The sequence below is a fragment of the Ambystoma mexicanum genome, chromosome 6q (assembly GCF_040938575.1).
Source record: "Ambystoma mexicanum isolate Mex_15411 chromosome 6q, UKY_AmexF1_1, whole genome shotgun sequence".
Taxonomy (NCBI): domain Eukaryota; kingdom Metazoa; phylum Chordata; class Amphibia; order Caudata; family Ambystomatidae; genus Ambystoma; species Ambystoma mexicanum.
In genome coordinates this window covers 1642076579-1642091568 of record NC_090937.1, presented here as the reverse complement: position 1 = coordinate 1642091568, position 14990 = coordinate 1642076579, and positions in this window count along the sequence as shown.

Genomic DNA, 14990 nt, shown 5'->3' with positions numbered 1-14990 from the left:
TGTAGGCGACCATAAGGCACAACACAAATCAATCAAATGTGGTCTGTAGGCGACCATAAGGCACAACACAAATCAATGAAATGTGGTCTTGTAGGCGACCATAAGGCACAACACTAATCAATCAAATGTGGTCTTGTAGGCGACCATAAGGCACAACACAAATCAATCAAATGTGGTCTAGTAGGCGACCCTAAGGCACAACACAAATCAATCAAATGTGGTCTGTAGGCGACCATAAGGCACAACACAAATCAATCAAGTGTAGTTTGTAGGCGACCATAAGGCACAACACTAAACAATCAAGTGTAGTTTGTAGGCGACCATAAGGCACAACACAAATCAATCAAATGTGGTCTGTAGGCGACCATAAGGCACAACACAAATCAATCAAATGTGGTCTGTAGGCGACCATAAGGCACAACACAAATCAATCAAATGTGGTCTGTAGGCGACCATAAGGCACAACACAAATCAATGAAATGTGGTCTAGTAGGCGACCCTAAGGCACAACACAAATCAATCAAATGTGGTCTTGTAGGCGACCATAAGGCACAACACAAATCAATCAAGTGTAGTTTGTAGGCGACCATAAGGCACAACACTAAACAATCAAGTGTAGTTTGTAGGCGACCATAAGGCACAACACAAATCAATCAAATGTGGTCTTGTAGGCGACCATAAGGCACAACACTAATCAATCAAATGTGGTCTTGTAGGCGACCATAAGGCACAACACTAATCAATCAAATGTGGTCTGTAGGCGACCATAAGGCACAACACTAATCAATCAAATGTGGTCTTGTAGGCGACCATAAGGCACAACACAAATCAATCAAATGTGGTCTTGTAGGCGACCATAAGGCACAACACAAATCAATGAAATGTGGTCTTGTAGGCGACCATAAGGCACAACACTAATCAATCAAATGTGGTCTTGTAGGCGACCATAAGGCACAACACAAATCAATGAAATGTGGTCTTGTAGGCGACCATAAGGCACAACACTAATCAATCAAATGTGGTCTTGTAGGCGACCATAAGGCACAACACAAATCAATCAAATGTGGTCTGTAGGCGACCATAGGGCACAACACCTGATTTAGTGTGGCAGCATCTAAGTACAGAATAGTACGTAAGCTGAAGAGGAGTTAGGCATCGCCTGGGTTCGGGTAGGACACTTAAGCTAATAGTGCAGGAGGGCAGCAACTGAGTTCCGAGTCGTGCCTAAAGCTGCAAAGCTAAAGTGTATTCTAAAGGTAGTAAGCCTAGAGTCTAATGACTATAGATATAGGGTCTAATGGCACAACTGGCTGATCCATGTGGTGTGACAATAGTTGCTTGTTAATTCTTAGCAACAATATAATACAGCATACTATGTAGACATCACATTGATCAAGTGTGGGTAGGTCACGCTCCTTTAGCAAATACACATTGGCAGGTAGGTTTTGTCTGATTTAAGAGCAGTGAGTACATTCACACAATGTCATAACACTAGAGTTGTGCACATGCATACAAGTCATGTGTCTATTAGGTAAAGTTTAGCATTATGAGCAAATGGAATGTTCATGAAAGTATGCGGCATAGTATTTCTTTTTCAAGCATGTGCTTTACACAAATAGACTTGCGCTTAAAAGCGATCGGCAGTAACATGAAGGGTATAGCAATGCTAGATTTTGTAGGCCGTGCAGTTCCTAGCAGGCAGCCTACCGGCGGTAGGGAGCGACACGCAGAGTAGTGTTGTGTCGATCATTGGTACGTGTGGGAGGTGCGATAGTAGTATATAGCATCCAGGCAGTGTGGGAGGTGGTTTAAGCAGGTCTGCCACCTGGCATAATCAGGTCGCCTAGTCCTGGCGTCCCGAGGCTCACAGGGTAGAACAGGGCCTTTTTCCTTGGGCCTTCTTCCTGGTACCGGCTTCCGCCTACCAGTGCACAGGATTGGTGTATGAGCAAGCTGGTTGCTCAGCAACTAACGGCAGCCTCGTTTTCGTGCCGTGTTGCGGTCGCCATTTTGGGATCAGGCAGGGTCTTGGGACAAAATGGTGGATCTCCTGTGCCGGAGTGTGCAAATGCACAGATAATGCTCTGGGAGGCGACGGGACTCAGCATTCAGGTGCAGCTGGGTACAAGGAGGCTAGATAGCCATGATTTAGCCTCACCAGATGATTTGATGCCGTAGATGGTAGATGTGTGATGGTCAGGCATCGCAGGCCTGTTCTGCAGGAGTGGAACACTCCAGTGAGACGTCGTCGTGAGGGGCAGGGAAGGGCTCCAGCCCTCTCACCCTTCTGTGAGCGGATAAATGAGGCTCACAGGGTAGAACAGGGCCTTTTTCCTTGGGCCTTCTTCCTGGTACCGGCTTCCGCCTACCGGTGCACAGGATTGGTGTATGAGCAAGCTGGTTGCTCAGCAACTAACGGCAGCCTCGTTTTCGTGCCGTGTTGCGGCCGCCATTTTGGGATCAGGCAGGGTCTTGGGACAAAATGGTGGATCTCCTGTGCCGGAGTGTGCAAATGCACAGATAATGCTCTGGGAGGCGACGGGGCTCAGCATTCAGGTGCAGCTGGGTACAAGGAGGCTAGATAGCCATGATTTAGCCTCACCAGATGATTTGATGCCGTAGATGGTAGATGTGTGATGGTCAGGCATCGCAGGCCTGCTCTGCAGGAGTGGAACACTCCAGTGAGACGTCGTCGTGAGGGGCAGGGAAGGGCACCAGCCCTCTCACCCTTCTGTGAGCGGATAAATGAGGCTCACAGGGTAGAACAGGGCCTTTTTCCTTGGGCCTTCTTCCTGGTACCGGCTTCAAGAGTTAGAGTCAAGGTTGGAGAGCAGATCTTCACGGATGTTCAGGAGAGCAGTTTCCATGTTTCAGGCTGCTCAGAAGCCAGACTGGTGGTCATGAAGGCAGCCAACAGAATTGGAATGAAGGTTAAGCTGTCAATGTGGTCCTTGATGGTTTTAGAGGAACATGGATGAACCTGATTTGACAAGGCTTTCATAGATCAGACTTGTCTAGCGACTTCGTCAGGGGAGAAAAGAGGAAAGGACGAGGAAAGGACAAGTACTTTAATGGATGAAGGTATTAAATATTTTTCGCATACCTTCAAAATGCACTTTGATTAAACCCGTTACTCAACCTCTTTCCTGCCCAGCAGTTCTGGTTCTTCCATCGCGCCACCAGGCGTCGCAACCTTCAGTCGTTCCCAGACCAAGCCTGCCCCATGAAAGCCAGCCAAATAATTGCAACATGCCTCTGCATGCAGTTGAAAGCGCCCATGCCCGGCATTGGACCCAGGCCCATTCCATGTGCCATTTGGGTTAATCCGTCTAACCAGAAGCTTACCGAAAGGCCTTCCATGGCCCCACCCCAAGGCACAGCAAGCACCTTGGCCAATCAGCCTTCAGGCCTGTTACTGATAACCAGTATAGAGAGGTTTCACACCGGTTTCCCCGTTGTCAAGCACATGCTTTTTGAAGGGATTGTTTCCCCTCATTAGGATACCTTTAGTCTGACTATTTAAAAAGGCCTAAATCTGCATCTATATCTTCCGAATACCTTCCCTGGTGAGACCTGGCCGCGCGCTCAGCGGGACTGAGCCCAGGGCTAGGTGCTTATGGGGAGCAAGAGTACACCACCCTCAGAACATTACATCTCTTTTCAAAGGATAATAAACGCCCTTCCCACGCCAGCCGCAGGGATCCTACTCTTATTATTGAGGAAAAGGTGGGGCTTGATATTTACTGTACATTTCCTATAGCAACATGAAGATAACCCATGCTGACATAAACACAACTTGTTCCTGTCAGCTGGGAAACCTAGGCACCACTTTAACATACAAATGCATTCTGGGCGTTGTAGTCTTGAGTGTGAGCAAATTGCGCGTTTTCAGCTGATGCGAATAAAAGGACTGGGCAGGGCCAATTTAAAAAGTGGAGTCCCCATAGCAGTGGGTATGATGGCGTCTTCTTGGCATGTGATGGCTTCTAGTCAGTGATTATAAGGCTTTGAGGATGACTGTGAGACGAAGAATATTAGGTGTGCTCATGTGTTGACGATTGCACCCAGCCTCACAATGCTTGGGTGGGAGCTGGAAGAGGTTACAAAAGCTCACCTTCACCTGCTGCAGTTGGTTGACCAACTGACTAATTCAGGATGTTTTAGCCTTCGGGATCCCAGTTCCAGCTGGTGATCCAGTGCTCCCTCAGAAGCCTGACAATTGCTAGTGAGACACCGGCTCAGAGGTGTGAACAAACACAGCGGATCTGAGGAAGGCAACATGGCGCGGTCCACATTGCTGCGGCGCAGGGCAGAGAGTGACTGTTTCACGGCAGGCAGCAGCATGCCATCAATCAAAATGAATGGGGTCATTAACACGCCCACCTTCAATACATTGGAGGATGCTGCTCCCGGCCTAAGGCAGCCAGGCCTAGTGGAGCCTTCATAAATGGGTGGTTTTTGACAGGGTAATCTGTAGGCGGTTGGAGTGCTTAGAAAGCGGTAGCCTACTGCCTAAATCTATAGGGTTGGCAAGTATGCCACAACAGCCTTGCAGGTCTGACAGTCACATGCTGCAATCTGCAGCCAGTGGCAGGACTGTCCCTAGGCGTGGGTAGCGTGATGTCCACGTGGTACACACCCCGTGGGCAAGGTAATAAACACGAGGGAGAAAGCCCACAAGGGGCAGTCTCAGCTCTAACACCAGAGCAACTGTGTCACTGTTGTACTTGCACGCCTGCTCGCTGCGCGTCCCGCTTTCCAGGCCTGGCCCAGCCCCTGACCTCCATGGTGCACTGGCAACGAGGAGGTGGGATATGCAGACACCCACCCGTTACGGCCCCACGCACCACGGCAGACCTGGCAGATCCAGGGCCAGCTGACCCGTTTCGCGCCCTCTCCACCCCCCGGTGCCTGGGCATCAGTAAAACGCTTACGCATATCGGAGAGCCACAACGTTCCGGCACCACGCCCCTGGCACCGCCTAGGGCCTGCTGACTTCCGTTGCGCCCTCCCCAGCAGGTGCCTGGGCTTCGGTAGACAATCGCGTGGGACGAGAAAAGAGAATATATAAATAAGTAAGTGTGCCGTGCCTGCAAAAGGAACATCCCTCATTGTCTGCACTTCATCCACGCGCTGGACCCCCAGCCTTCAGCGCCAGGCCCCGGACAACACTCCTATTCAGGCCCAAGCAGCAAGAAGCGCTCTACAGGCAGAGGAGCTCCTTTCTGCAGCAGCAAAGGTGTCCCAAAGCCGGACAGCACTTCCCGACCCATGCCCCCACTGCCATCTATAACCACGCTGCACTGGGCCCAAACCCTTCTGGTGGCCCCACCGGCAAGGCCCCACCGGCAAGGCCCCACCTCGGAGCCTTGCAACTAAGACTGCACTGAACACAGGTCAGGGCCAAAGCAATAACAGAACACCAACCCATCAGAGCCCCTAGGTAGCAACAGTCAAGGCACCGCTCTGTAGTGCAAGACACCCGCCAAGCACACGCGCCACTCTGTGCACCACATACCATGGCAGATGACCCCACAGCAATGCCACCAAGGCAGCAGGGCCAGAATCCTGATACCAACACATGGCTTGACCCCACACAAGGAACTTTCATGCAGCCTTTTCAGCCATTCAGCCCCCACAAAGGGCTCCACTGGGAGCTCTGGATCTAGCAATTTCAACTGACCCTCAAGGCACGCGACATCACCACGGAAGAAAAGAAAAGGACATTCCTCATGCTTAATCTTGGTACCATGGCACTTCGGCTATTCAATGTACTCCCGAACCGAGGCACAGACGACGACTATGAAACAGCGAAAGACTACCTCACGAGAAAGTTCAAACCCCAGGTCAGTCCAGACTTCGAGCAGTTTAAAATGAGCCAAGCTAGAACACACCAACAGGAGAGCATCAATAACTTGCACGGCCGCGTGCGGGAGAGGGCCATTGGATGCGATTTCCAAGACAAAGAATTTGCAGGACGACAACAGGTCCTACATGGCCTCTCCTCCGACAAGCATGTGGCAGAGATGGAGCAAATGATCAGTCACCTGCCATTAGACAAGGAAACGCCACGCAACAGCATGACCACAATCAATGCCCTGCGGCAACACAAGCCCCAAAAAGGGCAGATGACAAACAAGCCCATAAATCACCTGTGGTGCGATGGACAACAGCACAGAGGAGAACCCTGCCCTGCATACAGCACCACATGCTACAAATGTGGAAAGGTCAACCACTACGCGTCAGTGTGCCTAAACTCCCAGAGGCCAAAAACCACTCACCCCAGAGGAGAACTCTAGACTGGAGGAGAGACACAAGGCCCCAAAATGCACAAACATTCTGCTCAAGACAACCCGACAGGACCCGAGAGACCAGGAAGGGACGAGCCCCGAGCAATCGAGGGAGAAGACACTGTCAGCAGCAGCAGCGATGATGAACAGTCAAGCAGGGAACAGTCCCCTATTCACGCCAACTGGCACCGAAACCCCAGACGAGAGAAGATCCACATATCATCAGCGGTCAAACCAACACACGGCAGGCAGACCAACAACGGCAGATCACGCCGCAGTTGCACAGTCGCCGTAGGAGACATCCCCATGAAGATGATGATCGGCACCGGGGCCACGGTAAATGTCATGCTGACCACAAGGTTTGACAAGCTTGACCCCAGACCACAGCGGAGACCTGACCAGCTATTTGCATATGGCTGTAAAAAGCCCCTCCCAGTCATAGGGTATTTCAAGACTGCTCTCACACATCATGGAAAGAGTTCAAGACTCGCATCTACATTGTCGATGCAGGAATTGAGACATTGCTCAGCTGTCCGAACGAATAGAACTCATACAGTTGAACTTCGCAATCCAGTCAAAGGAAATTGATCACCTACTCGTAAAGCACAGAAAGCTATTCAAAGGCATCGGATGCCTCAAAGGAAGGACAGTAAAGCTCCACATCAACCCCACAGTAAACCCGAGAGCGGTGCGACACCGAAGGGTCCCCTTCCACACGAGGGCCGCAGTAGAAGCAGAGCTGAATAAGCTTGAGGACATCCAGATAATTGAGAAGACCACCTGGCCCACCCCCTGTGTGCGCATATGCATCAGTGCGCATATACATCGACATGTGCCTGCCAAACGTGGCAATCGGGTCAGAAAGACACATAACTCCAACAGTGGATGAATTCATAGTGGACCTGACAGGCGTCACAGTCTTCAGCAAATGGTCTTCCGGACAGACTACCATCAAATTCCACCTGTCAAAAGAATCAAGATATATTCCGATGTTCTCGTCACACCTTGGGCTGAGAAGATATCGCCGGCTCAATTTTGGAATCTTGTTGATCGCAGAGGTTTTTCAACATGAAATACACAAAGTACTCCAAGACCTCCCAGGGGTTACAAATGTCAGCGAAGACATCCTGGTCTATGGCAAACCGAAAAAGAACACAACAGCCGACTAGCAGCCACCCTACTGCGTCTAGAAGAATCTGGGCTAACGCTACATGAAGAAAAGTGTTAATCTGGGAAATCCACACTGAGCTTCTTCGGCTATGTCTTTAATGAAAAAGGAGTATCCCCAGATCTGGGAAAGGTAGAAGACATTAAAAATGTGCAAGCCCCGACCACAGCAACGGAAGTCCGGATCTTCCTAGGTATGGCAACATGCTGTGGGCGATTCATCCCGATCTGGCCAACATCGCCAACCGCCTGCGGGGGAACTCACAAAGACAACCTGGGAATGGGGAGCAACCCAGGAAGATGCGTTGCAGAAGATCAAGGACTCACTGTCCAGTGACGCCACCATGGCGTTCTTTGACACAACACGAAAGACAGATCTACTGGTGGATGCCAGCCCTGTAGGCCTCGCAGTTGTTCACACCCAGACAGACCGTGACGGAATGATTGTCCCCATCGCATTCGCCAGCAGAGCACTCGCCCCGACCGAAAGAACCTACGCACATATAGAAAAGGAAGCCCTAGCTATCGTATGGAGATGCAGGCACTTCCATGTTTATATCCTTGGGCACCCCGTGAAGGTATGGACAGACCATAAGCCCTTGGTCCCGATATTTAAATGATCAGCACTGCATCCCCCAGTCAGGATCGAGCACTGGATGCTTCAATTGCAACAATTCCACCTCAAGGTACAATACAGAGCCGGAGCTTATAACCCGACAGACTTTCTGTCATGACACCCACGACCTGCCACAGCAATAGAACGTGAAGAAGCCAAGGAGGATGTATGCCAGGTCATAGCCTGTGCCAAGCCCAAAACCATAAAACTCGACAAAATCGTGGAAGAAACAGACAAGGACCCCTGTCTCCAAATGACCAAGAAAGCGATCCTAACCGGCGAGTGGAAAACATTCCTCACTGTGGTCATCCCGAAAACACTTCAAGCACAGGAAATTATACAGGCCCTTTTCGGAGTACGCCATGAACTGCCCGTGTCACTCAAAGGCCTCATCCTCCAAGGCCATCACATAGTAATGCCCACCAACCTCCAAGAGAGGGCCCTACAACTTGCGCACGTGGGCCTCCAGGGGATCGTAAATACGCAGGCCTTCCTCAAATCGCCAGTGTGGGTGCCGCAGATACAACAGAAGATTACTAGACTATTAGAAACCTGCACAGCGTGCCTAGCTACCTGCCGGCTCGGACCACCTGAACCCAAGGCCTGTCCCCCAAGAAGCGAACATCGCTGGGACGCAGTAAGCATCGGCATCTGCACAATTGCCAATGAAGCCTACCTCCTTGTAGTCATCGACGAATACACCAGATATCCAGAAGTTGAACCAGTCAACTCGACAGATGCAGTCTCCCTCACCACCGCGTTGGAAAAGATGTTCTCGATCCATGGCATACCATCATCAATAAAGAGTGACAACGGGCCGCCGTTCACAAGCAAAGAGTTCAAACGCTTCATCGAGGACATGGGAATCCGCCATCACCACATCACCCCTTATTGGCCCCAGGCCAACGGGGATGCAGAAAGATTTATGGCATCCATCAACAAAACAGTGAGGATCGCAAAAGACAAAAAACTACCATGGAACCCTGAACTGTACAGGTTCCTTAGTTCCTACCGTCAAACACCCCATGCAGCCACACAGGTCAGCCCAGCAGCCCTGTTGTTTGGGGTACCCATCCAAGCGGGAGTGCCCCTCCACCACTCGTGGCAACCTCCTCAGGTAGACCTAGAACATATGGAACGCCGAAGACAAGAACATAATGCAAAGGAAGACAGAGCAAGTTCAGCCACACCCAGTGGCGTCCAAATAGAAACAGTGTTAGTAAAGTACAGAGCACCAAGAGGAAAGATGACCCTCCCCTATGAATCTCTCCACTGGACCATCACTCACTGGGAGCACGGGCTAGCCACAGCGATGTGCGGGCCTGAGACAGTAACCCAGAATGTGTCCCACTTCAAATGGACACCACCCACCCTGTGGGAAGAATCTCGAGAGGACCAAGACCCCAAGTACCAAGCTCCCCATCGACTCAGCTGATACCACCAGCCGGAGACACAAAGCAAAGACAAACCCCAGAAACCCTGGTACCGAGTGGCGATGACAAGAGCGTGCCCAGACCAGTCTCCTTGCACCGAGGGCGAGGAGAACGATACTCACTCTGGAGGAGGCTAGTACCCTCCACCAGACTCCAAGGATACATCCTGAACGGCATCTACAAACGTGTGCAAGTCTGATTGCACAAGTCTGGCGACCAGGAAGGTACCAAGAAAGACTACCACAAGGGCGAGGAGTTCACATGTTTGCTTCATTCGTTTAGTTGTTTTGTTCATCTAAAGTTGGAGAAGGATGTGATGTCCACGTGGGCAAGGTAATAAACACGAGGGAGAAAGCCTGCAATGGGCAATCTCCGCTCTGACACCAGAGCACCTGTGTCAGTGTTGTATTTGCACGGCCGCTCCCCGGCGCTTCCTGCCTGCCAGCCCTGGCCCAGCCCCAGACCTCTGTGGCACACACATCAGAGGTAGTCTGTCCAGATGCTCCGGGCCCTGCAGGTAGCGTCTGCCGGAGGCGCCAGAGGCGCCAGCAAGGGGTAGCCAAATGGGGCCATGGCCCTCCTTATAAAAATGCTGCCCCCCCAACGGAAACCCTGGCCCAACCACTGCCCACCCACCTGCCACCCCTATGAAAAACGTCTGGGTGCACCACTGTCATCAGCCCCTAGCTGCATGCTATATTAGCTGGCCTCAAAAATTGAGTCTGCAGGTTCTGCCCCAAACTACAAGGTCCCTTTGCCCCATGAGGCCCTGTAAACTCTCCAGCCCCACACCACAGGTCTTGAGGTACAAATGCACTTATGGAAAGAAATGTTAATAATAGCATTAAATGACATTACACCAGCAGCTCTGCCGCCGCCCCTCCAGGGTGACACAGTAACGTGTAGGGGATTTAGATTCTATTAAAGACAAGGAGGCGGTATTATGCATTATTCATTACTACTGACAACCACGGCAGCAAAGAAAAAACATTACAAACAAAATGTTTGATCAACAGAAAACTGAAAAACAGAGTTTCAAAGTCAATGCAGGGGCACCCCCCAATGCAACATGAAGGCCAGGTCATGCCCTGTAGGTGACCACTGGGCAGGGACCCGTCCCCATATAAGTCCTTTACTCCAATCCCAATTCCTCTTTCTTGCATCAGACACCCACTGTAAAGACAAGATGATGTAGCACAGAGACAGGATCCATACGAAGTTCAAAGGATCTCAACCTCACTGCATCTTGTAACTGTGAAGGACTGTTCCTGAACGGGCCATCTCACCCCGAAGCTGTAAGAACAAACAAATTTGGCATAATACTCGCCTCCTTGTCTTTGATAGAATCTAAACCCCCTCTCATGTTAGTGAGGGGGATTTACCATTCTATGTCAAGAGAGGAGGCTTCATATTAGGCAAGTTTAAAGCCCTTGCATCACATTAATTGCAACATGAACAATACGCATGTGATAACATGCTTCGAATGTTGATTCCTTTGACCAATCGGCTGCTTTCAAAATTTGTTCAAGGCTACCCCCCCAGGAAAGCGTCCTTGGAGGTCATTGCGCCTCTAACCGAATGGGAACCAAAAGAGGAGATGTCAACCCCTGCTTCTTTCATAAGCCACTTAATCCATCTGGGTAACGTGGCTGGGGATGCTGGTTTATGGGGTTTCCTATAGGAAATGAGCAGCTGAGAGGTATTAGGAGGCCGAAGAGCCTCTGTCTTCAACCCAAAACATTTTAAGCATTTTATCACACACAACTTAGAATTATCTGGAAAATCTGGATAGGAAAAGGAGGAAAATAAAAACTTAGTTCTCCTGGAAACAAAGAAGGTAACCCCCTGAGGGTTCAACCCCTTGTTATCCACATCCAACGCCCTAATATCAGAAACCCTCTTAATTGAAACAAGGCATAATAACATGGCTAATATGGGGACCGAGTAATATCCACAGCCAACTCCAACAGGGCTGGAAACCACACCCGAGAAGGCCAAAAGGGGGTTACTAACACCAGCGTTGCCGCCTGCCTGTGCACTTAAACTAGCACTCTGGCTTTCATGGCAAAGGGAGGGAAGGCATAGGAAACAGGACCCAACCAATCCTGGAGGAAAGCGTCGGTTGCTAACGCACTGGGATCTGGCCTCCAACTGTAGAACCTGGGAACTTGGCCGTTGAGTCTCATGGCAAAGAGATCCACCTGAATCGGACCCCAGAGAGACAAGATCTTGACAAAAAGAACACTGTCTAACATCCATTCGCTCCTGTCCTGGAGATGTCTGGAATTCCATTACATGACAGCGTTGTTGACCCCTGCAAGATACTCCGATTTCCACAGAATATCCCGATCCAGACAGAAATGCCAGAACTCCCTCGCTAGATCTGCTAGGGCCTTGGACCGGGTTGCCCCAAGATGATTGATGTATCGAACCGCTGAAATATTGTCCATCCGGAGAAGGACACAGCAATTCCCCTGATCTTTGAGAAGACACTTGACTGCAAATGAGCCAGCTAAAACTCCAGACATTTGATATGTAGTTGCTTCTCTGAAGCGGACCACTTTCTGCCTGAGGAAACCTGCCCTATCCTGGCCCCGCAGCCCGCTCTGCTAGCATCGGACTCCAAGATGACGTCCGGAGAGGGACCAAAAATCGCTCTGCCAATCCAGGCATCCAGGTACCTGAGCCACCAGAGGAGCTCCAGCCTGGCTTCAGGAGACTGAACCACTTACTGCGAGTAAGACAGACTTCTGCGAAGGTGCTTGGTCTTGAGGCGTTGTAACGCCCTGTAATGGAGAGGGACCGGAAAGATGGATGGAGGCTGACAACATCCCCACAACCCTGGCTAGCTGCCTGAGGGAGACCCTCCCCTTCCTGTGGAGGAGACCCTTCTCCTTCCATATTTTGGAGAGCTTGCAGTCCAGAAGGAGAAGGATGCGGAGCTTGGAATCTATATTGAAGCCCAGAAATTGGATACATTGCGTCGGCTGGAATATGGATTTCTTTACATTTATAACAAAGCCAATGTTTGCAGCAGAGACACTGTTACTCCCAGATGAGTCTGAAGAATCTGAGAACTCTGAGCTAGCAGAAGTATGTCGTCTAGTTAAATTATTATTTCGAATCCCTTTGGACCTGAGGTGAGCTATCGCCGGCTTCATTAACTTGGTGAAGCACCAGGGGGCTGATGAGAGGCCAAACGGAAGGGGGGCAAACTGCCAAGTGTGAGCTCCCCACTGAAACTGTAGGAACTCCTTGTGGAGGAAAGACTGGGACTACCAGGTACGCATCCTTGAAGTCTATCTTGACCATCCAATCCGCCGGGAGAAGGGTGTCCCTGAGTAGGTGAATTCCCTCCATCTTGAATTGGTACACTACAAATGAGGTGAGGGCTCGCAGGTTTATGACTGGGTGAAATCCCTCCTCGGGCTTTGGGACCAGAAATATTGTGCTCAAAAACAGGGAGGCTGTGAAGGACACCTGGACAACTGCCCCTTTGAAAATGAGGTCTCTGACCTTTGCATCTATCTACTTCTTCTTGTCCTTGTCGAACACTAGCTGACAAGGGGGAGAACAAAACTCTATTTGAAACCCCTTCACCATCTGCAACACCCAGAGATCTTAGGTGAGAGTTTCCCATTGAGGAAGACACCTGACCAACGTGCCTCCCAAATCTTTGTGGGAAGAAACCTTTAACTGTTGCAACTCTCGCTCTGCCAGCACCCCTGCCGGTACGTCCTCCCCAGTGGAAACCCCTCATGGGGTAAAACTCAGCTTGTACTCCTCGAGCAGAGGAGGAATTGTGTGCACCTCTTGATGCATATTGCCGGGGGTGGGTAGAGCCCTGGGAGAAATGGCCAGAGGAGCAGGCTCTACCTCTTCTGGCCCTATCAAAACCCTTAGGGGCAAAGACCTTATTTATATTGACCTGAGCTTTATCTAATGCTGTGAAAGTGTGTACATAGGCAGATAGGTCTTTGATAAATCTGTCACCAAACAAGTTGCCTTGAGCCTTATGACCCGCCTCCCCTTCTGCCATGTCTGCCAACTTGGAATCAAGCCGCATGAGGAGGGACTTACACTACGAGCTAGAGATTGCAGCATTGGCATTGCCGAGCAAGCATACGGTTCTCTGAATCCAGCCCCGAAGGGCCTGTACATCAATAGGGGAATTAGAAAGTTCCGCCTCCTCTGCCAATTCAAAAATATTGGTCACCGGCCCCAACACATCCAACAACTTGTCCTGGCAACTCCTCCAGGCCTTGTCCACCCCCTTCTTGTGGTCTTTCTCCTTCTCGGACAAAAAGGAGACCATTGACTGGTCGATGTCAGGGGTAAAAGCCACCTTATCTGGAACCACCTGTCACACTCACCTGTGTCTCTGCAGGAGCGATGGATGAGCCTCCCTTGACCCCGAGTCTTCACTTCTCCTGTTTCACCCGGAGGAATACCTTGATCTTTAGTAGGGTGTGCACTCCATCCTGCATTTGCAAGGGCGCGATTCACTTATGTGATTGGTGCCAATGTCTGTGGGCTGAGTTCAGATGCTAAATGCTGTTTTATGCCTTCACAGCGAGGCCGAGAGTTCAAGGCGCCAGTTTCTTCACTGGCTAGAAAGTCCTTCCCACAAGTGAACGTTGCACGGAGAATGTTGAGTGTCCAAAATTGTCCGTATTGTCTTTGTTTGCCAGTATTTTTGTGGGTGAGTAGCGCTGAGTGTAGAAGCTAGCTGCTGGTAGGTTTGCGCAGCACCTTCAATTCGAGCGCGCCCGGTAATGTCTCCCTTTCCCTTGCACGAGAAATTATGTGGTATTAGCGCCTCGAGTCCGGGTTCAGCGCTACTGGAGACTTGGTGGTTAGGTATGTTTGCACAGAGGCTTTTGGTAAGTATGCACCGCGTAGAGAGCGCAGTGAAATAAGTGTCCGCGTTATTGGAGCGAGAGCAATTAATAATGTCTCTTCTTTCTTACAGGGGTTTGGCCGCTCGTTCAACTAATCCGGAGAAGGTAAGCAGATGCTGGCCAGAGCACGGCAAGTGTATTGCTGATACAGCTCACAGTAAGCAACACGAAGCACTGGAAGAATCTTGGGTGTGGCTTATATAGCCAGCTACACCCAAACACTAGAGAACTCATGAGTTATCATGCACTTCCTGTTTGGTAACAGGAAGTGGTAACCAGGAAGTTACTACGAACACTAGGAAGGAATGAAAAGAGGGATTTGCTATGGGTTCTTTGTGTGACTATGCCAGGCCTGCCAAGCCTCCACCCAGCTTGCCCCAACTACCTGCCTGATACCCATGACACCACCGTGCTAGGGCACTCGGAACGTAATTTGTTTCTCTCTTCTTCGGGTAAGGGGCATCTAACCCAATAGTTTAAAAAGGAGGATACAGCGCCCCAGGGGGTGCCATTCTGCAGACCAGGGATGCTGAATAAGGGCTGGGTCGAAGAACGGAACCCCACTGACATCTAATACCGGCCA